This window comes from Saccostrea echinata, unplaced genomic scaffold, assembly GCF_033153115.1.
Source record: "Saccostrea echinata isolate AGI-Se365-2 ecotype Australia unplaced genomic scaffold, CSIRO_AGI_Sech_v1 ptg000057l, whole genome shotgun sequence".
Taxonomy (NCBI): domain Eukaryota; kingdom Metazoa; phylum Mollusca; class Bivalvia; order Ostreida; family Ostreidae; genus Saccostrea; species Saccostrea echinata.
Genome location: NW_026889806.1, coordinates 2,573,108 through 2,598,316, shown reverse-complemented (window position 1 = coordinate 2,598,316; position 25,209 = coordinate 2,573,108). Strand labels below are relative to the sequence as shown.

General features: G+C 33.4%; 1 long non-coding RNA gene across 1 annotated transcript; it reads right to left on the bottom strand.

Annotated features, from left to right (window-relative positions):
- Positions 1-11,467: 11,467 nt before the first annotated feature.
- Positions 11,468-14,569, bottom strand: LOC133174277 (uncharacterized). The gene is made up of 6 exons (XR_009719104.1): positions 14,389-14,569; positions 13,820-13,920; positions 13,339-13,426; positions 12,994-13,107; positions 12,696-12,838; positions 11,468-11,791 (listed from the first exon to the last, which is right to left on the bottom strand). It is a non-coding gene; the product is annotated as an uncharacterized LOC133174277 (long non-coding RNA).
- Positions 14,570-25,209: the final 10,640 nt, after the last annotated feature.

Here is a 25,209-nt window from a genome sequence, read left to right as displayed (position 1 = left end):
TATGTTTATCCTTACAAACAAAGGGTAAAGCATTAATTCATGTTTGTGGCCACAAAATCCATGACTTCAAAACTTTTTAACTGGATTGCACAAAGAAAACAAATTCATTCAAAAGAATTCACAGATTTACTGGCATCCTGAGGAATAAACCAAGCACGAAGCATCGTTTTTCAAGAAATGGGGGGGGGGGGATAATTGATGACGTCTGAAAAATTTTGACAAGCATACCACCTTCCCCGAAAAAAGAAAAGAAATAAAAGAAAAATACCAAAACTTGCAAAACTTATTTCGGGGGGGGGGGGGTCCAATTTAGTGCCATTAAATCTGCTGAAGAGACTTCTATACAATAGCCACGAACCTTGCTAATGTCCTTAAGTACAAAACAGTAAAGCTGCAGTCTCATCAGACACTTCATTTCTTTTAAAAATACAGATGGAATTGCAGGTACATGTATTGAGATGCATATATAATACGTTACCATAGATTTCTGTTACATGATTTTCACCTCTAATTTTACATACTCAGTAAATTAAAATGGTATCATATAAAAATATACAAAACACAGTATCACTATATTGCATTTAACCGAAAGCCAAGGCTTGATGCGCGAGTCTCAGACTCAAAGGAGGACGAAATGTGTGTGTAATCTCTTAATTTTTTGTCTTTACAAAATTCAGGAGGCAAAGACATGTTATGTAATTACTTTTATTTAATTCGTTTTAGACTTTCCGATGAGGATGACAGTTATTAGAATAATAATAAATAACTTAACATGGAACTTCTGGAAATACAAGTACTGTACCCCCCCCCCCCTTCCCTTTTTTTTTTTTTTATTTTTGTTGAATGGGTTATTCAGTATAGGTCGACAAAATATTCTCATGGTGTTTTTGATAAATATTAAAACGATTCTTGAAGGAATCTAACTTGCGAAGAGCAAAATAAAACACTCGCGGCCAGCACCTAGACAGACCATTTGACATACTAATAGATTTAATTTATGAAAGTATCTTTTAGTGATCGAGTTTTCACTTGATAAAATATATATATAAGCTTTTCTGAAACAAAAATCGTAAACAAAGATTTAAACTTCAAAATGTTTTTAATGTTATTTTTTAATGTAGAAGAACTGCTTTCTTAGACTATAGAAATTGAGCAATGGAAGTCATCTAAGTCATGAGTCATTTAACGGAAATAAAAGAGCAGCACTTCCTTGAGCATGTTTGGTACCCCCCCCCCCCCGCCCTTCTTTTCCTCGGCAATTCTGAGTGGCATTTCCTTCACAGGTGGCCTGGCAGGGATACTAGTAATAGCTCTAGTAAAACTGATGAGCATATTATATCTCTATATTGCTATTCATAATGAAATAGATAATTGTAGCAAAAGAGTTTTGATGGAAATGTGCTACATGTATTACACCGAATCTGTATATTTGAAGAATTTTCCCCCGTTAATGACAGATCTACTAGAAATTATAGGGAAAGAATGGATCGACTAATAGTATATTCGGGGGATATCATACAATTATTTAAAATACGTCGACAGTAACATATATCTTACTCATTCCATATACTTCGATTTTTCGGCAAGTGACAATATAGCTAAGATTTTAGTCGAACTTATAATCTATAAAGACTAGTTAAAAATTATAAAAAGCTGTTTTATATCCATATATCTCGGCTGAACCAACGGTAAATATATATAGAAATGTCTCTTGCACCTGTGCTCAATGGAGGATTTAAAGGGGATGTTGGGGAGGATGTCCGCAAACACCCCTACCCCCCCCCCCCCCAAATACACACAGAAACACACCAAAAATTCTTATAACACATCTTAAATTCGTTTGTATAAGACTCTATAATATAAATAAAGTGTGAACAAAAGCATGTGTGGCTTTCGATATTTTAATAGAGAAACTTACGAATTTCACCGAGTATAGGGGAGCATTTTTCCTGGTGGGGGTAGGTATCTAGAATTGTTTTTTTTTAAATATTTAATATAAAAAAGGGGATCGTTATCCAATATCATATAAAATCGCTGGGGATTTATAGATATTTTAACTGAAATCCATTTGCTATTTCCTAAGGCACCTGTATAAAAGATAAGAAGTCGACCCCCCTGTTCCAATCACCCTCCCCCCCGTTCCAGTCAACCCCATTCTCGTTAGTTCTTGATCATACACAAATCAATCGATAAAAGGGTTCAATACAAATTCATTTCGGGGGCAGGTGGGGTATCTCAAATAAACGGATTATCTACAGTATATTTACATGTACATCAAGTACTAACTATCATATTGTATTACATGTACATCAAGTACTACTATATCAATGCTGCCTTGTGGAGAATCGTTGTGCCTTACACCTGATTAATCAGTAATAATTTGTTTATAGTACACAAGACTTGAAAACTAATGATTTCCACAGTTTAACTCTTTATTACTTTTTTTTATTGTAAGATTTCACTGATCTGTTACAAATTATTGAGGGTGACGTCACAATGGCTTGAAAACGCTCGATTTGCACACTAAATATGCACCTCTTAGCTGGAGGTGAAACAAGTGGGCGGATCATGGATCTTCAATTTTCAAAGACCGATTTCTGTACTGAAGACATTCCAGTTTCCTTTCCTCTTGTGATATTCAATTACCTGGTTAAAGGAGAACTTTTTGCAAACAATTAAAAGTACGTGTGCTGAACAACAAAGACAGTATACCTTATATTACGTACAATGCTTAATCGCCATTTTGCTTTAGAAAAGTTCGGGAAAAGAGTGTACCTGTGACGTCGTATTTTACGACTGTGACGTCGAGGAGTGGTTGTCTGCATAAGGAAGCTGCTGTAAATTTGGTAGTGTTTACATCGCTGCGTTTTTCTGACCATTTCGTTGGATTTAAAAGTTGTTACGATTGTGAAAACATATGTAAGTGTTTGCAGTTGTCATGCGGAATACGCATCGGTATGTATTTTCGTTTGCTGCGAGTCATTTCTTCAGTCGGGTCTTCATTCATGGGGACTATGAAGCCGTGCGTTGTTGGCAATGTTTAACGGATATCTACAACTCGGAAGGAACGTTTTGCGATAACAGTGGAGTCGTAGCATAATTTAATGACGGAAATTCCATGGATTATTTTAATATCGCCGTTTGGTTGCAGAAAACTGCAGAATTTAGCGAGAAAATAATGACGCATGCGCAAATGGGGGTTAGTCGTTTTTTGATGCCAGGCATCGACTAACCCCCATCTGCGCATGCGTCATTATTTTCTACAGCTACAACAGTAGAACACCAGATACACTGCATAAAAGACATTTACCCTAGAAATAATAATTATGACTGAAAATAAACAATAAAAATATGAAATTGGAACACAATAAAAACATGAATGAATAAAAATAAACAATAATTCAATTATATCAGCTTCTTATATACACACTTACCCATTAAGACAGTATCTACTACAGTGAAAACTGATAATTTCAAGCAAAACTAAGTTAGTTTTCGGGCACTACACCTGATTTCAGAATTTTCTGAAAATCCAGGATTTATAATTAGTCTAAGATTAAATAATTCCCTGTTTGGTGATAATTACAGTCCCTGAAACGTTCTACTTTCCCACTTGAACGGTGAGCGAACGCTGAACGAACGGTGAACGAACGCTGAACGAACGCAGAGCGAACGGTGAGTGAACGATGTGTGAACGCTGAACGCAACTTGGTGAACGATGTGTGAACGGTGAACGGTGAGCGAACGCAGAACGCGAACGGAGCGCAAACGCGAACGCAAAGTGAACGGTGAACGCAGGATGAACGATATATTCGGAATGCCTCTGATCTTTTCCTTGCATTGAAACTATTTTATTGTATTATAATGTCAGGTGCCAATAAAAAAACACACCAAAAAAAAACAAATAATAAATAAGTAAACAAATAAATGAATGAATAAATAAGTCAATAAAATGAATTCTCCAAAATTGTCCTAAGAAAGACGGTGCATGCACATTACCGGTAAGTTTTTAATCACACGATTTTTATCGCATTAAAACATTGCAATTGTTGCCGAACGCTGAAGTATAAAAGATATTGTTTTTATTTGGAAAATAAAAATGTTTATTCTTATTTGATAACAAATCAGAGAAAACTTATGATTTATAGAATGAATTAAAGCCGTTGTAACTTATATTCATATATAAATATCTCCGTGTCAAGGCGATTTCGTGTAAAGTTATGAAAAAAAAATAATTACATTTATACGCTCATATTTTAAACTTTTAATACAATAATATATTATGTGTCATTTCTATTTTTCATTATGATTTATTGAGCAGACGTCTACATGTATCTCTAGATGGCCGTGATTATACTCGGACAAGATGATACAAAGATACATATTCATATTATTGTTATACATTCAATTTTCAGAACTTGATTGTTAAGTAATATGGTGTTATAGTTTTTATTAAACAGACAAATGAAAGAGAGAGAGAGAGAGAGAGAGAGAGAGAGAGAGAGAGAGAGAGAGAGAGTAATATTCAGTTTTAGCCCCCCCCCTCCTTTCAGGCTTCACCAAATGTTTGTACCTATATCAAACAAAAACTCTGAAATTTTTTTTCTAAATATATCAGACAGTGAAAGTAACTTTTTTTTTTTATCAACAAATCATATCCATTTGTTTGACAGTCATACTCGTTTTTATTTTCCTGCTTCAAGTTCACACGAACTCCACGTGCTTGTCCTGTCAATCAAAATCATTCGACACTGTGCAGGTGTGCAGGTGTGAAAGTTTCGTCACATCGAAGACGAAGTGCGAGTATTTCCAACAAGTTATAACATTTATTATTATCATTTCTAAATTTGATTCCAACATTTGAATAATAAATTAGTAAATACATTGGGCATTAACACTTGAATGTGAAACATACTCTCTGCCAATTTCAAATACCACCGCCGACACGTGTACATTTTGATCTACTATTGTTTTGTGACTTTTTTAAGATGCATGTTTGTTTTGAGACTGAAATTTTTGTTCTAAAAAAGACCGTAGCTTTTTTTTAATGTTAATTAAAATATTCTGAAAATACGGTACTGACTAAGTCACCGATTTAGGGGGAAAGGGGGGGGGTATTAATCATATCGAATGGCAAACATATAAAGTTACGGTGAAGAAAGATTTTTTTTCTCTATAACTATAGACTTTACATATTACAGTAGAGAAATTCTGTAGTGCATTACATTTTAAATAAATATTTCCTTTAACCACACTATCAATTTAATTCGTTCTAAAGATAATAAATTGACAGGATATCCGCAGTACTATGTATAACTCTCAGAACTAGTTCTATTATATTTTCTGTAGTAATTGAAAAAAAACGTATTAGAAATAAATATTTTCGTAATTTTGCTGCGTAATTATTTGACTTGAATAATTATATCTCCATTAACGATTTGTCGTCTTTAACAAAACAACAAAATTTTGCAGTGCTTGAAGTATTTGCACACTGCCCTTAGTTAAATTTAATATTTCAGCATCGTTCTACATAGGTACAGAATGTGTTTGTAACAACATTTATTTTCCAGAGTAATTTAATAAATAACCTAACAGCTAAGTTAGAATAATAAAAATATACATCGTAGATATTTTTCCTCATGATATAATTATTCTTCAAATACGATATGTTAGTTAATAAATTAAAAAAACCTGTAACTCCTTAACTACAAAAAGATAAGTCCTTTCACTTCGGAGTTCCGAATGACAATGAAAACTGAACGATAGGTGAACGGTGAACGCAAGGTGAACGCAAAGTGAACGGAACGAAGAGCGAACGCTGAACGCTTTGTGAACGGTGAACGCGAGCGCACGGTGAACGGTGAACGCAAAACAGTGAACGGAGAGCGAACGGTGAACGCACGGTGAACGAACGGTGAACGCACGCTGAACGAACGGTGAACGAACGGTGAGCGAACGGAAAAATGGGAAAGTAGAACGTTTCAGGGACTGTAATCTCTGTAAATAATGTACTTGAAAGGTTAATAGAATAAGAGAATTGTGCAAGAATTTTTATTGCATGATACAAAAAGTTTTTTCATAGTTTTAATGATCAGGTAGACTTGTAAGTAACAGATAAATAAAAATGAGACAAAAATAACTTGTCTTATTAAATGTTCATCAAAGACCAAGAGAGGCCAATGTAAGAGATTTCTACAAGGAATTAAAAGAGTACAGAAGCACTGATTATAAGTTTGTTTATATACTGTCTGGTGAGAGTGATAAATGGGGAACAGATTAGAACCTAATTTATGTACTGTTAATGAACACTAGACTAATTATTTTGTTGATCCTGATCACCCTATTTTTCTTGCTTTTGGGCAACAAAGCTTCACCTTTCAGTTCATTTTATACTCTATGGATCCTCTAAATTGTTGTATTATACTCAGGTGACCGTTAAGGCCCTTAGGCCTCTTGTTTTTTTTAATATTTTCCCTCTTCACAATGGCATTGGTTTAAATGTGACACATGATTGTCGGCTATATTTCTGTGTCTGGCAGGTGCACTTGAGAATTTATATCCATTAAACAGACACTATTTTATCAAACCCTATTAAAACTTTTCAAATGCCCCTTGTACATGTGTTTCACCTATTTAAAATCCTTAATTAGATACAGATGAAATTCATGATGGTATGAATCTGGAATTATACTACCAGTGAGAAGGGAGTTTGTGATCCATAAAGTGTTCAGAAGAGAGGAAAAGAGATTTGTTAATTGGACATTTTCATTTCCAGCAATGAGCATGCATCAAGTTATGTCATTGAAAAAACTTTTTTGTGAAAAGAAAATGCTTATATATAAGTAAAGACAAAATTATTTCTTGGTTTGGTGGAAGGATATTTTAGCTTCATGTGATTTTTATAAAAATGAATGTGTGAAAGATGTATGAATGTGTTAGGCTTGAAGTTTCAGCTGATAAATGTAATTTTATATGATGTCATTGTGTACATGTGTTGGATATCATTCTTTTGTCAATTTGTTTTCATGACCTTGTAATGTTTCAAAACAAATTTTGTAAAGGAATATTGACTGAAGTATTGAATGTATGTAGATATACTAATGAAAGTAAAGTCTTTTTTTGAAATTCACATCTTTTAATTTCATTAATATTTGGAGCTAGAGGTATTTCAAAAGCTATTGCAAACAGAATTTATGTCAAAAGTTTATTTTTAAAACAAATGGCCAAATACTAGTACATGTATATAAAGAACCTTTCCACAGTTCATCTCTTATTAGAATGAACACTAATTAGACCAAGTTAGAAATGACTAATTTAACTTAAACTTATAAATAGATGTAGATTTGGTCTTGAAGCAAATTTGATTGATTTTTGATCTTACTGGTTAAGACTGGAAAATTTTTCTCCTATTCATTCAATATGGTCAATGTAGGATGTTTAAGTATTTCTTATAGATATTGGAATCAACCTGTATGTAAAGCTTTTATTACTTATATGGAAAATTTTAAGTCTGCCACAATATGATCAGGAATATTGGTAGTATAGACACCTGTAATGATATTATCCATGATGATTATGCCCCCCTTCGAAGAAGGGAGAGCATATTGCTTTGCTGCTGTTTGTCGGTCTGTATGTCTGTCGGTCCACCAACAGTTTCCGCTCATTTTCTTTGCAGAGGTCGCACATATTGAAATGAAATTTGCTATACAGATTTTTCATAAAAACATCTAGGTCAAGTTCTATTTAAGGTACGATCGATCAATTTTTGACAGAGTTATGCCGCTTGGACTTGGAAAAATTCCAATTATAGAGGGGGGGGGGCATAAATGCTTCACAAACATCTCTTGTTTTGTTCAAAATAAGAGTTAAAGCCAATAAAGGTTGACAATGTATCACAAGCTTGTTTTTTAATGTGCCAGTATATCTTCATCTGCTTTTGTTTTGCCTTTCAATATTTTTAATCAAAGTTGTAAGCAGGCAATGTTATAAGTCATCTATGACCAGTAGCATCAAGCTGGGCATTTGCCAAGACGTATGATGCCAGAAGATCGTTATCTGTAAAAACAGTCAAATATATCCATATAAGTAGTCTTTAAGGACAGATGATACAAACAAACAAACAAAAATCTTGAAAATAACAAATCATGTTTATGTAAGTAAAATGAATAAGTTTAACCGCATAGATTTTAATTTTTCATTCAAAGTTTCGCAATAATGGGATTTAAAGTGACAATAATATGTATAGATTAATAAGGATTGTTGCAGAAAGATAGAATTCTAAATATCATGGAAAGTAAATAATTTCTTAATATTTTAGAAATATTTACAACCCAAATAGTTCCAAAAATATATACCAATCTAGGCATTCATTCTTTTTTTGTATCATCTGTCCTTAAATTTTTCCATAACAGACTATTTCAGCGCAAAGAATTCTAATTTGCGTGCTTGATAATTTGGTTTAAAGCTTTACTAAGATTTCTGCTTGCATAGCTATAAAGTGTTCGAGTCCATCCTCTTTTTCCTGATAAAGAACTGCACCTAACCCATGCCTAAGTTTGCAACTTGATCAGGGTACTAATATGGGATAAGATAATTGACTTTTAAGAAAATTAAAAAGCATGTTTTTTAGTTCTTTTTCCCAATTTATATTCTGCTAACTGGTTATTGGACATTTTCTTTCTACCGCGGCTTTTCTTTGTTAAGTAGGCATGAGATTTAATAAATGTTAAACAATTTTTGAAAAAAAAATTGTTAAATTTTCTGTGTTAACCTAAAATCCACAAAATTGACAAACTGCACAAGATTTGAGATGAGGCCATTCCTGCACCTTTTGATTCTCTCATCAGGCTCAATGCTTTTCTCGGACCAAGGTTCTCTTTCACTTGTAATTTTACTGTGGCCATGACGTACGCGAAGTACTAATATTTGCGGTCTTTTTGCGACGAAACCACAATCTTAACGTAATTGAAAATCACGCATTACTGTTATGTAGACACTTTCCTTCGTATACAGTGGTTCCCGTTTTATCGAATAGTCAAGTTGTCAGCCTTGTTTTATCCGAATAGCCGAAAATTAGAATAGCCGATTGCTCCATACCGAGTCCAAAGATAGATAGAGCTACATGTATTGATAATACATCGTAGCAAATTTCAAGCTTGCACTTTCGTTTTCTTTTGACATGTTTACTTAATGACTTTACTAAAAATAATTTATTTCACTTACTTATGAATTTAATATGAAATTTTTTTTCAAGTAAATTGACGTATAGAATATATTCTTTGATAATTATTGCCATCTTTCTTCAGCACATGTTTACATTCCTTCTTCGATGGTCGCCATTTTGGAAACGGAAGTAGATTAAATGCTTGACTAATAACCGTAAACTATTTTTCCCTGGATAGATTGTAAATTAAAAATAAACAAAAATATTAAATATATGTAATTGTTTCATTTTTATTTGTTTCTTTAATACGGTTACGTATTTTATACTGTGTGTGAGTTTACCAGTCTCGTTCTTGTCTGCTGAAGAAAGATTTTGAGAACCATGTGGAGAAAGATGATATGAATTTTGAGACGTATTTTTATAGAACGGGCCATTTATGATTTTTACCATAAATTTTGCACTGAAAAGTGAATAAATATTAAGCCAATTGACCAAGTTAAACGATTGAATAGGCTTATTTCATTATCCAAGCAAATTGTCATACACAAGCTAATCAGTTCAATAATTAAAATTTCACGCCGAAAAAATTGTAAATAATTGTCATAATTAACAAGTGCATCATTGAACCCAAGCTGATCACCACAACTGTAATCAAAACATATCTATTTACTATGCCCACTATTGACACAGGTAAGGTGCCTGTGTGCGTCCAGCCGTAACTAAACCCCTCATTGTCGTACTCAAGCCAGTCAAGGTAATTGGTGTCAAACTGTGTAAACAAAGGCTTCACATACGAAGTTGGAGGTGTGAACAAGGTACTGATTATCAAAAAACACTATGATAGTCCAAATTTTTGTATCGGATAAAACGAAATTCCAATATTTTCTCATCAGAATATCAGGTGAAATTATTAATAAATATATAAGAAATGGTTTTGTGCTCTGATATTATATTGAAATAGCCGAAATATTCGTTAAACCGCTATCCGATAAAATGGAAGCCACTGTATAATACATACGACTTCACTAGGGAATGTTTCTGGGGTGGGGTTGGAGTCATTTTTGGATATTTTGCTATATTTTAATAACTCTTAATATAATCGGGGGTTCAGACCCCTGCACTACTCCGGGATAACAACATATTTCACCTCAAACTTCATTTCTACATGATAATTCCAAAAGTTTGTCTGAAGGAGGTTTATTTGAGTTTCATATTGCAGAAATCTGTCATAGAGATACCCTTACTTCTGGATTCTCAAGGACAAGGTTCCAGTATTTTACAGATACACGAAGATAAACATTTCCTTTATCTTGTAGAGTTGTTCCTCTCTCCAAGAATGAAACCACTTGTTTTTTTTTCCATTAACTTCTTTTTCGCTTTCTTTTCCCTTCTTGTATTACCTTCCGCATGCCCAGATGTTTCAACCATCCCTTTCCCAGTGTGACCTAAGCAGTTGTTAGACATCTACACAGGCAACTTTGCCACATATGATCCACATATGTGTATCATATGATTGGTTTCATATGAGAATCATAAAAAAAGGGCATCATATGTGAATCATATGAAGCAAATCATATGAGTCACATATGATTCACATATGTGAATCATATGAAAAGAATTTCATATGATTTGCACATGAAAAGTTTTAGTGTGTTTCAAGTCATTTACATATGAGAATCATATGAAATGGGCATCATATGTATATCATATGAAACATTTATGTTTTTTTTTTCATATTTATCAAAAGGAAATACACACTTGTACACATTGAAAATCAGGTATTTCTGCTTTAGATGAAATTTCAGTACATTCCAATGATCTATTAAATACCTGTAAATATTTGATAATGCTTGCACAATTTTCCAAAAGTATCTTCATCAACAGAAATAACTAATATCACACAGTGCACACTTTAAACAAGAAAGTATACAAACAAGTCAGTAGCATTTGTCGATACATGTATTTTACATATTCTAAAACGAGTACAAATTATTTGAAAGGATTTCAGCAAAATGATCAAGGAGATGAACATGTATACATGTACCCATGAATAAAATAATTAGATCATGAACTTGTATAAAAATACTATATGACATGGAAGTGTCCTTAGCAAAATTGAAATATCTGCAACAACATTTGTCAAGATATGTAATCTCTATTGTAAATTTATGACAAATCATAAGTAATTCAGATTACATGTACCTACAGCATATTTAACACATAAATGAGTATGAAATCACAAAGGATGATGTCTCGATTGAACAAAGATACATATATATATATATATATATATATATAGTTTTTCATAAAAATGTTTATGTATTTATGCATAAAGCATGAAATATAAAATGTGAATACATTAGAATGAGATTTTACAATCAAAATGATATTCCAGTATACAAATAAATAGAAAGCCTTGCATGTCAAAGTCTGACAAAATTAAGTACATCCTTCTCATTCATATTTATTCCAGATATTTCCTAATTCTTTTCTTTCTCTGTCAACTTTTCCCATTTGTTCTCCCTCTGATCTTCCATCATCATATTGAAAATTCTTTGAACTGTACCCAAAATGCAAATCCACCAATGTCCCCTATCTGAACAATTTGTTTGTGGCACAGAATAATCTCTAAAAATTATTTTTAAAATAATTAGCATTAATAATAATAACAAGAGGTCCATGGACCACATTGTTCACCTGAGCAAACAATGGCAAACTCACTTAACTCTGACACAAGTGGCTTTTGTGAAATGTGTGTCAATACAAAAAAAGTGCTGGAATAAATTGCAAAAGTATTTTTTTGATATTTGTTCCATACTGATCAAATTTACTCAAGATTCCCTCCTTAGGCCCCACTATTGTAGCAATGTAGAAATTGTTAAAAAGACTTAATTTTTTCCTATACACAAGTATAAATTACTATGTAAAACTTTGCAACCCTTCAGGGGCCCCACTGGTGGTTTAGTGGTCATTGTTTCAACAAACTTGAAACAACACTGCATAGGGATGTTTGCAAAATAATATCACAAATTGTAGTGTGGTAGTTCTTGAAAAGCAGATTTTTAAAGACTTTACCCTATATAATCTGTAGATTGAACTTTGAACCCCTACTGGTACCTTACTATTGGTCCTCTTTGCCAAGTTCAGTTGAAATTAGTCCAGTGGTTCTGGAGAAGAAGACATAAATGTGAAAAGTTTATGCCAACAACGATGATGATGGACAATGGACAATTTTGATCAGAAAACTTCACGTGAGCCTTTGGCTCAGATGAGCTAAAAACAAGTACTTTCATTTAAAATGAAAGTACTTGTTTTTAGCTCATCTGAGCTGAAGGCTCAAGTGATTCTAAAGATGAATATGATTGGAAAAATTGTTTGTGACATCCAACAAACATGAACTAATTTTCTATCATTGTATCATTGATCATATTTACTAGCAAAGATGTCCTTCCAATAAACAAATATATATCTCAAAATTTTAACATTAAAGTTTAACTTCAATATTTTTACAATTTAAAATGTTGACTCTTACTGTTTTCATACTAGCATCAGTGTGAAGTATTCCCTCTCTGGATTTGTTAGCATAATTGTAGGAGGAAGGAAACATTTTCATCGATAATTATGTAGAGACTTAATGGAGGGACCCTCTACATCAACTTCTTTGTTACCCATCAGCTAAAACATTTTTTTCTAAACAATTCAATTCACAATGTATAGCTTAAATGGAATGCAGTGCAAAATTTTGTTTTGACAAGGTAATTCAATTTAGCAATAGACTTTGATACTTCTTAGGATGATATGTAACATATATAAATAAAATGTGTGCACACCTTTGCTCTGATCTGATTTCTGTAATATGTGAATTCAGTGGATCCAAAGCTAGACATAACTCCCATAACATTTCATGTCCAGCCAGCCTTCTATGCCAGATTGCTGAGCATCTCCTGAATGAATAAAGCAATGCATTTTTCACTTATTTTTCTATACATCAAACACATACTAAGATTCTTCAAGAAAAAATGCTTCACTATTATACATATTGACTATAAACTTTATTAGTTTCATATAACATGACATACATGCTCAGTGCATCTACTTAAATGCTCAGTGCATCTACTTAAATGCACAATTCTTGCAAAATACATGTAGTTAGCTAGCATTTATATTCATCATACCTGTACTTCTGTATCCTTAAAAGAAATCCAGGGGTTGATGTTAAATCTTTTTTTAAGCCAATTGACATTCTCTCTGCAAATTTTTAATCTATATAAAAAAATAATAGATATAATATATATAATCCATTTCTGCTTGATGCAGACCCCCAAATCATTAACCAAAGTACATGAAAATGTATACAATGTACTTTCAATGCACATGTAATAGTACCTTGAATGTCTGATTAAGCTAAAAGTCATTATCCCCCAGAAGATAATGTATAGTTTTATAGTTCTTCATAGTTTTTATAGCCAGCAAGTTCTATAATATATGACTTACATATTTTCATATGTTTTCATACTTATACATGTATATATATTTTATTAGTGTGCTGGATTTGTTCTATAGAAAAAGAGTTGGATTTATTTAGTTTTTGATATATGTTTAAGTCATTACTTATATATACTGTGATGATTAATGTATTTATTTATTTATTTTTACCTGCATTGTGATCATGCATCGTCTGCCAAACCAGCTTTGGGTTTAAATCGTCAGTCAAATCAGCTTTGTGTTCAATCGTCAGTCTAATCAGCTTTGGGGTTCTTTGAACAAAAAAAAAAAAATACAAAAACAGCACTGTGACACTGAACTCAGTTCCTAAATACATTATTTAAAACACGTTTCTCATTCATTTGATGAAAGAACCGAATGAATAACGATCTCAACAAACATTTTATGTTAACTGCTTTACAAAGTTTCTACTTTCACTTTCATATCGAATATAAATATCAAGCGTAGCTATTAACAAAAGGGAAATAAATCTGAAAAATAAGTGATGCTAAATGGCCTAAACATTCGTCGTTAACAAACAAAATTACCGTACTCATTCAATAAGTAATTTATTGATCACTAGGTTTATCGGCTTTTTACGAACTGCATTAATTTAACAATTATATACAAGTGATGAGAGTACTAGAAAGTTTATACGGATCTGTTACCGTAATGAAATGATCTAAACACAATGAACTGGCCTTTAAAAAGTCTTTTAAAACGTATCCGAAATCACTTACTTTTTTCAACACCCAACTCTTCTGCTGCAGAAGTGACGTCAAACATGACGTACACTTTCATCTGATAAAAACCGAAACCGGTCCGTAAATAAAATGTGGAATGATTTTAATTTTACTCATAAAATAAAACCAACCATAACGGTTTTTGGATAAAATACAAATCAATTTATTCTTGATGAATTTTGTTTTTCAAGAAAACAAATTTTGAATTTTATGAAAGGATTTTTTTTTTTTGGGGGGGGGGTTAACAGAGTACTTATTCCCTTTTTATCCAAGCTTCTTAAGGAAATGAACATCTTGATTCTTTTGAATAAATATACATTTAAATTTACACATCTTGATATATGTTATTGAAATTATTTTTTAATCATGCAGTCTACTTGTTAAAATATAACACCAACTTATTCATATTAAGCTTAATATGAAATTACTCAAGTGTTAACTGATTAACAGTTAATAAACGTATTTTTTTTATCTCATTGAATTAAAATAAAAATGAATTTTACCTGCTTATAACAAGGACAAATAAATAAACACACACAGATCTGTTTCATATGATTCCCATATGATAATTCTCAAAGTATGCATATGATTCTCATATGCAGAACTTTTCATATGTGTATCATATGTATATTGCTTCATATGATTTACATATGCGTATTCATATGATCCACATATGATTTGCCACATATGATACTCATATGATTGAATATACATATGATTCTCATATGATCCTCATATGATCTTCATATGAAAAGCAATGCATATGTGGATCATATGTGGCGAAATTGCCTATGTATTTAGTATATTTTCCTAGTATTTTTCATACCCTTAAAGCCTTTTCAACCCTTTTCTTTCCTCTCTGTTGACCTATATGTCAGTCAACTTTCGGCATAATGACGGGTTGTAATGGCAAACAAGGCCATTGTATCAATCATAAAAATTGCAAAATGTTGAAGTTTATCGATATTGTTGATATTCCTGTATCACCAACTTATTTGTCAGTAGCGTGCCTTGGTTTAGAAATTGTTCGTATGGAGAACATGCTCTCGCGTATTGAATCAACTTCAAAATGCAACCTTAAGTAAACACATGTAGTCTTTCTCATTGAAAATTTATTATTTACCAATTTTGTTGATAACTTATACATGTGTGTAACTACGCGTGCAGTAGATTGACTTTTTTTTTTTTAAATGTATACAATATATATCAAAAATTCAAAAATATTTGCCGGTCCGTTTTCGTAATTTCCAACTAGATTGGACTGTATATAAATACGTTCAATTACTTGTAATTGAAGCGAACTCGATTACAAATACTTGCAATTATACACTTTGAAAAAAAAAAGTATTTACGAGATTACTCATTTCAATTACCCCAATGAATTTTGCACCAAGTGATTACCCTTCTATCGCCACACTTAAACATAATATCCTCATGACCCAGGTGTGAAGAATTAGCTTCTTGCAATGTCTTCTTGGCTAACCACGTTTACCAGTTTTAATGTTCACTCTTACACCATTGCTTGGTTCCTATGATGTACAAACCATTGCTACTACAGAAGCTCCCTGAAATCCGTCCCCTAAGGTAATCGCTAGCAGCCGCTCCATAGCATCGACTGTTGTCAAAGGTAGTGTTATATACATTTGTACACGTAGAGGTAATAGAAGTTGCTGAAGACACAATGTTGGTAGATCAATGCCTTGTATTTTCCTAGATCTTCATGTGACAGGGCGAGTCGTCGTCAGAGAACTTTTCCAATTAGCTCTTGACCGTTTTTTTCTAGGACTGATTGAATAATTTCTTCTTTTATTTTGAACTTCTCTCCCGTCAATCTTCCCTTCCTCAAGACAAGGTTCATGGACTTTGTTGGTTTATTCTTTATACGAGTCCAATTGATGTCAGAAGTCCTCATTCTCCTTCCATCTTGAACATTTTGCTTCGATGATGGTCTACGTGCTGATTGTCAAATTGTCCATAATCGTTCTGAAAGGGGGTTGTCTCACACCAACCCTTCACACATGTGTTGCCAATATATTTTTAAATCTTGGATGCATGGTGACTTTAACTGCAGCATGTCGAAGTAACTCTTAAGCAGCTTGATTTCTGAATCCTATCTGGTATAAAGGAATTGCTATATTGTAATTTGGACTTGTTCATGAGGCAAAGATCCATAAACATTGGCTATATCCAACGATATGTCTATTAGTTTATCTCCTTCTCTTCCCTCATAATTTGCGCTAGAACACTCGTATGTTTAGCACATCAGAAAGAAATGCGCGGCACTATTTGTTTTGCATTGCGATGTTTAGGTACCTGTCGGATGGCATACACAAGTACTCCGAAGTTGATATTAAAAAGATGTTTGAGTTTCTGATTGACAATATCTATGTAGTTTTTGGAGATCAAGTCTTCCAACAATCTGTCGGAATTTCTATGGGTACTTATTGCGCCCCGTTATTAGCAGACCTATTTTTTTTTTACTCATATGAAGCAGATTTTTTTCAAAAATCTCTACATGAAAAGAAGTCTCTTGCTGTGGCCTGCATTTCAACAATTAGATATATCAACGACGTTTTATCAATTAACAATATTCATTTTCATTCTTACGTTCATTCCATATATCCCTTTGAACTCGAAATAAAAAATACCACAGAGTCTAACACATCTGTTTTCATATTTGGATATTTTACTAGAAAAAATCGTTACCTAACAGCAAAACTTTATGATAAACGTGATGACTTCAACTTTTCTATCGTCAACTTCCCTTATTTGTGTATCAGTACACCATAAGCACCTGCATATGGGGTTTATATCAAAAATAAGCTCAATATCTGCAAGCGTTTAGAAAAAAAAAACGGAAAACCCTGAAAAATTGAGAAGGTCGTAATTCCATCAAATATCATTGAAGCGAGACAAATGCAAACTTGATCTGTAACTCATCAAGATACACTCACATACCAAAAATCAGCTCAATATCTGCAAGCGTTTAGAAAAAAAGTGAGGAAAACCAAGTGGGACAGACTGACAGACAGACGGACGGACAGATTCAGAGAAAACCTATAGTCCCCTCCGGTTTCACCGGTAGGGGACTAATAAGCTGATGAAGCAAGAATCAACAGTCTCATTTAAAGTCAAAATTTCGTAAAATCTATGGTCGTTATACAATGACCTGTCGGCAAATACAATCGATCATTAAGTCGAGTGCTGACTGACTTTTTTCATACAAATTGGTAGGCCATTATTTTCACACTGAATTGTTTAAGAATTTTTCCTTAAGCCCAATATCATGACAAGGAGCACACGACGGGAGTGACCGGTCAACAGGGGATGCTTAATCCTCCATGGCACCTGATCCCATCTCTGATGTTTTTAGAGGTCGGTGTTTGCTCTGCTCCAAATTTTTATTTTTTCAATGGACTTTTGAGCTCGATTACTGTTCTCTATATTCATATCTCATACAGGTGGTCACCCACTTATCCAAAATTACAGTTTTCAACAGTAATACAATATTGAACTGTTTGAAGCATCAAACTTTTTGCTTACTGCCCACTTCTCTATAGGACTCTCTAGTTTCCATTATCGTTGCGTCAACCTTGGACAAATTCTTGTATTAGATTCCGTTTTGTCCTTAATTATGACGGTGCCTTCATGATCTCTAGCTTATCGTAACTTTTGTTCCGATTCATTAATCAAATGATCTACATGTAGTTTTTCTTGTTGAATCAGCTTCTCATACTTGCCTTAATCTTCGTCTCTGCTTCGGCCGCCAGACATATCCCTTAGATGCTGTTCAACTTCTTTCTTTCCGGATAACTTTCCAGATCCTTTTCTGCCTTAACACGTTTCAAGATGTAAGTTGTAATGGATTGACTGTAAATCGAGCTCTTGTCCATCCTTTTTCTTCTGCGTGATTCTTTCTGCCTTTCTCTTTAATTTCTCTCTGATATTTGCCCGTAATTCAGCCAGAGCAATTTCCTATTCTGATGTACTGAACCTTTTTACCAGATGTCTCCATTCTCGCCTCAAAATGTTAATCTCTGTCTATTCTTTGCTGCTCCTCTAGTTTGTTACTTTTCCTTCGTGCAAAATCTGTCCAGACATCGACGCCATTCCTTTGACTTTCGACCCTTAACTATTCTGTACGTCAGAACAGTAGCATGGAAGCCAGGGTGCAAGAAGAGGGCTAAATCAGCTAATATCAAGTGGCCACCTAGTAGCCACAATATGGAATGGGAGAAGATTGACAATGGTGTAAAAAATCTTCAGTGTCTCATTGGTTACCAATTCTCTATGGCTGCCCATTTATTGACTGGTACATGGACATGGTGGTCGCTGTTGGTAGAGCCCTAAACTACCTCTATAAACAAAAATCTTCCAAGAAAAGCGGGGCCATATTGTTATATAAAATCATGTAAATAATAATCTTCCCAAATTGTGTGGATTCATTTTATGAACCTAGGGGTAATGGTGGGACTGAATTCAGGAATCGATTTTTTTAAATTTTATTTTATTTTATTTATGTTTTTTCATTTATTTATTTTTGTTATCTTTGTAAAATCTTCTTTTCAAGAAAAGCAGAGTTATATTATTATTACCGCATTTCCATGTTTGTAGATTGGATTAGATTTTGGTCATGTTGTTACCCTGTAGGATAGGATAGGATCACAATATGGGTCAACATTTCGGTGATGATAAAAGGGGTGAAAATAATTCTGATAAAAATCTTCCTCCTCAAGAACAGCTTGGCCAAGGTGAATCAGGTGACCAATGTAATCTAAAGATCTCCGTTTTTTATTTTATTTTTATTATGCTCCCGTTATCGAAGATTCGGGGTATATGGTTTTTGTCCTGTCCGTCCGACTGTCTGATTGTTTATCTGTTTGTCTGTTTGTCCGCAAAAACTTTAACTTTGCACATAACTTTTGATTGGTTGGAGCTATGGGTTTCATATTTCACATGTGTATTCCTTGTGACAATGCCTTTCTTTGGGTAACAACATATTTGACCACTAGACCTTGACCTTGAAGGTTGACCCAATTTTGCAAGAATTTACCCAACATTAACTTGGCCATAACTTTTGAACAGATGGTGCTAGGGCTTTCATATTTCACAGGTGCATTTCATTTTACAAGGCCTCTGTTTAGACACCAATTTTGACCTTTTGACCTCGACCTTGGAGTTTGACCTACCTTTGAAAAACTTGGCCATAGCTTTTGAACGGTTGATGATAGGGCTTTAATATTTCACATACATATGTATGTTTTTCTTATGGCAAGGCCTGGGTACCTTTGATTTGACCTTGGAGTTTGACCCACATTTAAAAAAACTTCAACCTTGGCCATAACTCTTTAATGGTTAGAACTTGGGCTTTCATATTTCACAGGTATGTTCATTGAGAACAAGTCCTTTCTTTGGGTAACAACTTTTCATCCCTTGACCTTGGAGTTTGACTTGCATTTGAGAAACTTCAATATTCGTCAAAATTTGTCATACGGGGGCATCAGTATCTCACAAACACATCTTGTTTTTATTGTTATATATTTTGTATTTACTCACATCGAGGTATAAATAAATAAAAAAATAATATCATAGAGACATCTTATAGATCCTGCTACCTTCTAGTCTGCCACTTTTCCCCTTTTATTAAATTGTATGTGTGCTTTACAAATCGGTTGTAAGAATATCCTTGGAATATTAATCCATTGTAATTTGACGTAAAGACAGAATTTTTTTTTTTACATTTTATTACGTTAAAGAAACTGGGGGGATAAGCCGAGCCATATGCCTACATAACGATCGATAAAAAATCAATAAATTCATTTTACAAAAATTTCACTTTTTGTTGAATTAATGTAATGCTTATTACCATTTGCATACAAATTTGACAAAACCTGAATACTGTAACAGTGAAAATGATTCTGATTAACACAAAAAAATGGCATCACGCTCAATTTTCACAAAAACTGACATAAATTGGATGATATAACTACATTTTTTAAATAGAGTGGGTCATCGTACCATTTTTTTCAGAACGATTAATGAAAGGCAATGGAAAGATGTTGCTTTTTACACTTGCAAATATTTGGTACGAAGACCCACTCTACATAAAAAATTAAGTTAACTTACTTAAATTTTCACCGTGTTCTTAAAAAATTCTAAGTCCAAATACGCTTGCTAAATATAGAGAACTGTATGCTATTTAAATGGGTATGTATGTGTGACTCCGTGGTACAGTGGTTAGCGAGGAGCTCTTTAAAGGGACGTTTATTGAGGAAAGTGTTCGAGTCATGCTCTGATTTTTTGATTTTGTTTTTTGTTTTTTTTTTTTTGTTTTTTTTTTTTTGTTTTCTTTGGTTTTAATTTTGTTTTACTTTATAAAAAATGTCTATAGGAATAACATATTTTTCACTGGAAATAAAATATATACATGTAGTAATGAACTTATTTACAGTAAATTATTTAAAATGCCGGATAAAAATTATAATAGATATTTGAATACTTTTATTCCCGTTCTTATTTATTTTAAATAAAAGCGCTTCTAGATCACCATTATCATTATAAACGATGTTAACATTTTTATAATATCTCCACAGTAAGTGTAAACACTCAATATGCAAATTAATTAATAGAAGTCCTTACCCATGTTAGACATTTGTGACAGTAAATGAAAGTCAACTGTTTAGCTTGTTTAGAATATACATATCATTTTGAAAACTACGGTAAACGTTAAAATGCTTAAGTAAACTCGAACAATTGAGAGATTTTTTCCAATAAATGTTCTTGCATAGCCGAAAAATGGGCATGGGCACATGGCACGTCTTATCCCCCCAGATTCTTTATATTTTTGCTTGTTTGATGTGGCTTACTGATCTATTTCGGGGATTTTCTAGGAAACAAATTTACATTTTAATTAAAATCAGACTTCCTCGATCCGCACAAAAACCTCTGTCATACTAGTAATTTAATACCTGAATGAATCTAAAATGCCACATTTTAAAAGATGAAATTCATATTTTTTTTCTTTTTACAAAATGATATGATGCTAGTCTACCGAATTGACTTTCTAAACAGACAAGCTCATAAGTATTTACTTTATGCATGTTCAAGTATACAAAATAAACTCGATCGCATGCAAAAGTGGTAACAGGTAAGAATGAAAACGCAATCAAACTTTATTTTACTTACTTAGTCCTCTTCGTGCTTTGAGCACATAAGGCCTGACCCTACTTGACCCCGCTTTCGTTTTTGAACTTCTTTATCTTGTATTGAGTATGTTTCTTTTAGCTGGTCTTTTTGTATTGAGTATGTTTCTTTTAGATGGTCTTTTTGTATTGAGTATGTTTCTTTTTGTATTGAGTATGTTTTTTTAAGCTGGTCTTCTAGCCTGGCTGACTTGGCTGTTAGTATTTTCTTCTTTGTTTTGCGTCTTTGTTCTACCATTTCTCAGGTCTTAGATGATATCCATTCTTCCTTCTTTTTCCTTTTCAATCCCAGTGTTTTCTTTCCTGCTTCAACAAGTGTGGTGTTTAATTGTTCAATACTAAGTTCTTGTTTATATCTTAGGATGGTAAACCGGTTTTTAACTTCTAGCTGAAATGATTTCATGGGATCTTTGAGACCAAAGCCGAGGATAATAATACCAAGGGAAAGATGGAAACTATTCAGGAAACTGAACACATGAAGAATGGCAGTCAAATCCAGCAGGAAACTGTCACCCAGATAGTCAACATCCTCCACCCTAAAGAAGTGTGTAGAGTTGGTTGCTGGAATGTCCGCACCCTCTACGAGAGAGGAAAATTGGCTCAAGTCTTTAAGGAAATTGACAGGTATAACATCGAAATACTAGGTACATGTGAAACTAGATGGACAGGAAACGGGACTTGCCACTGGTCATCAGGTACTTTACTCAGGAAGAAACGATGAACAGCACAGCAGTGGTGTAGGCTTAATACTCCGTAGAAAACTAGGGAAGTGCATGTAAGGTTGGAAAGCACACGGCGACAGACTTCTTTCGGCAAAATTCCATTCAAAATATGCTAAACTGTCTGTTGTATATAGTCTGCTACTCACCTACAGAAGACAAAGACGAAGAAGAAAGGGATTCCTTTTATGAAGAACTGCAGAGAGCCGTAGAGGAAACACCAGTTCATGGTGTACTCCTCATACTTGGTGATCTCAATGCAAAAGTTGGCACCAACAATGAAGGAAAAGAATCCATAATGGGAAAATATGGCTGTGGTGTTATAAACAACAATGGTAGTGGAGTAAGAGATTTCTGCCAAGAAAACAAGTTAGTTATTGGAGGCACCATCTTCCAACACAAGATCATTCATAAACTAACATGGACTTCAACATATGGTCACACAAAGAACCAAATTGACCATGTAGTGATAAACAAACACTGCAGAATGTAAGAGCATTGAGAGGGGCTGATGTAGGAAATGGCCACACTCTTGTCCTAGTAAAGCTGAAATCGAAACTGAGAAAGATAAAGAAAGGGGAACAACGGTCACCTCAAGTGGATGTGAGCAAACTCAAAGATCCCCCACTCATAAAAATTTATTTTACCTATTTATTATTTTTATTTACTTACTTAATTTTTAGCTTTTGATTGATATAAAAAGAAAAGAAAAGAAACCCACAATACAACGCTCTTTGATTCTTTAGAACGGGTAACCCCCTTCCCCACCCCTCCACACGCACGCACCTCAGAATTTAATTGCAAACTAGTGTATACCGAGTGTATACTAGCAAACTCATGTATACCGAGAAATAAGGTACTATTCGTTTTCAGATCAATAAAATCAATTTCCTTTAATTTTCTCGCTTCATCCCCCTTTCCAGCTTGAGAATGAAGATCCAGAAATTTTCTAAGAGGGGAAGTGGCACCGAATTAAAAATCAAATTTATCTTACAACCACAAATAAAATATGTACTGTGAGCAATGAGCTCGCAAAATGATACCCCCACTCCCATATGAGTATAATGGCAAAGACCCCAGTTTCTCTTAAATATGTGATTCCCTTAATATCTGTCCGATCAGATCATAAATAGAAGGTGCACAATGCCACTATGTAATGAAGATTCTGTGAAAGTATCATTAAATTTTTATTCAGTGGTATTGGAGGAGTTGCAAATAAGAGATGACTATAACCCCCCAATATTAAAAGAATGACAGTGTCCATGTTTTGCTATAGGAAATCTCAAATATCTATTGGATCGAAGGAAAAACAGAAGTTGCACAATGACACTATGCAATAAATATTCTGTGAAAATCTCATTAAATTTTATTTAGTGTCATAGGAGTTGCGATTGACGGAGGGATGCCCTATAGGAAAACATGGACACTCCATTCTTTCTGTAATATCTGGCTACCCATCTCTTAATCGCGACACTAAATAAAATTTAATGAGATTTTTTTTCTGTGGGCATGAGCTCACAAAATAATACTCCCATACGAGTATAATGGAAAAGTCCTTTTTCTTTGCTATGGGGAATATCCAAATATCTGTCCGATCAAAATATAAGATATGAGGTGCTCAATGGTGCTACATGTATGTAATAAAGATTCTGTAAATGTTTTTCAGTGGCATTATTGGAGTAGCTGCGGATAAGGGATGAGTATAAACCCCCAATATTGTAGAAAGAATGGCAGTCCTTGTTTTGCTTTGGGAAACCCCAAAAATCGTTCTGTTCGAAATGTAAAATAGGAGGCCAAAATGGCACTATGTATACGATTGTGTGGAAGTTTCATTAACTGTTATTCAGTCCCTGTGGTATAGGAGGAGTTGCGTTTGAAAGATGGGTACCCTGAGACGTCTTACGGAGTTTTGTTTTTTTTTTTATTTCGTACAACTTGTAACACTGAAAGACGGGTGCTCGTAGTTTTTGTTCATTTCTTTCGTTTCGGCTGCATGGATTTTCCCGCCTATTTCCACATAGCTTCTAATTCGTCCTTTGATGGTGTCATACAAAATTTATTAATAAAATTCAAATACTGGCCTATTGGTACATAATTAATATTTAATATATATAACAAGTTTTTTTTAGGTAAAACTAGAGTGATAAATGAAATATGCAAATTAAGAAGTACACCAATGTATCTGTAAAAAGTCATAAGCAAGCATTTGGAGAGATTGGTAGAGTGATTTTGATATCTAGTCGGATTTGTTACTATACAACACAAATACGCATGTTATGATATTTACGGGACGTATATCATATACACCGGTACATATAGTGAGCTCTTGTTTTGAACATATTTTATTGACGGATTTGACACAAGGTCCAAAAACTTAGTTAGTGAGCTCTATCCTGTTTTAAATGGAAGACTTGTTACAGATACATCTTTCTTTTTGAATGGTGCGGATAAAAATAGAAAAAAGTTAAACCTTTTTTTTTTTAAAGAAAATAGAGCAAAAATTAGATGTCAAGTCTAATTTGTTACGCATTCAATTTTATACGTTTTCGCTCTTAGACAATGTATATGAAATAACGTCAAAAATGGATTTATTGCAAGAACAGACACAGGTTGCCATTTTAAAGGGAAATACAAACCTGTTACCAGCAGAAAAAATGATAAAAAGAAAAGAAGAAAACAAAGATAGAAAGTGAAAGAAAAGACAAAAAAATAGTTCTCGTTAAAAAAGTCAACATTGCTAAACGGGATGTTTAAGCACGGGTACTTTAAACGTATATGAAATCATTCTACATTCATAGTAAAACATGATGATATTAAAGATGATGAAAACAACACCGGTTATATAATTAAATGACAATAGATATTGTCGAACTATTATTACACTCAACCGGGGAAAT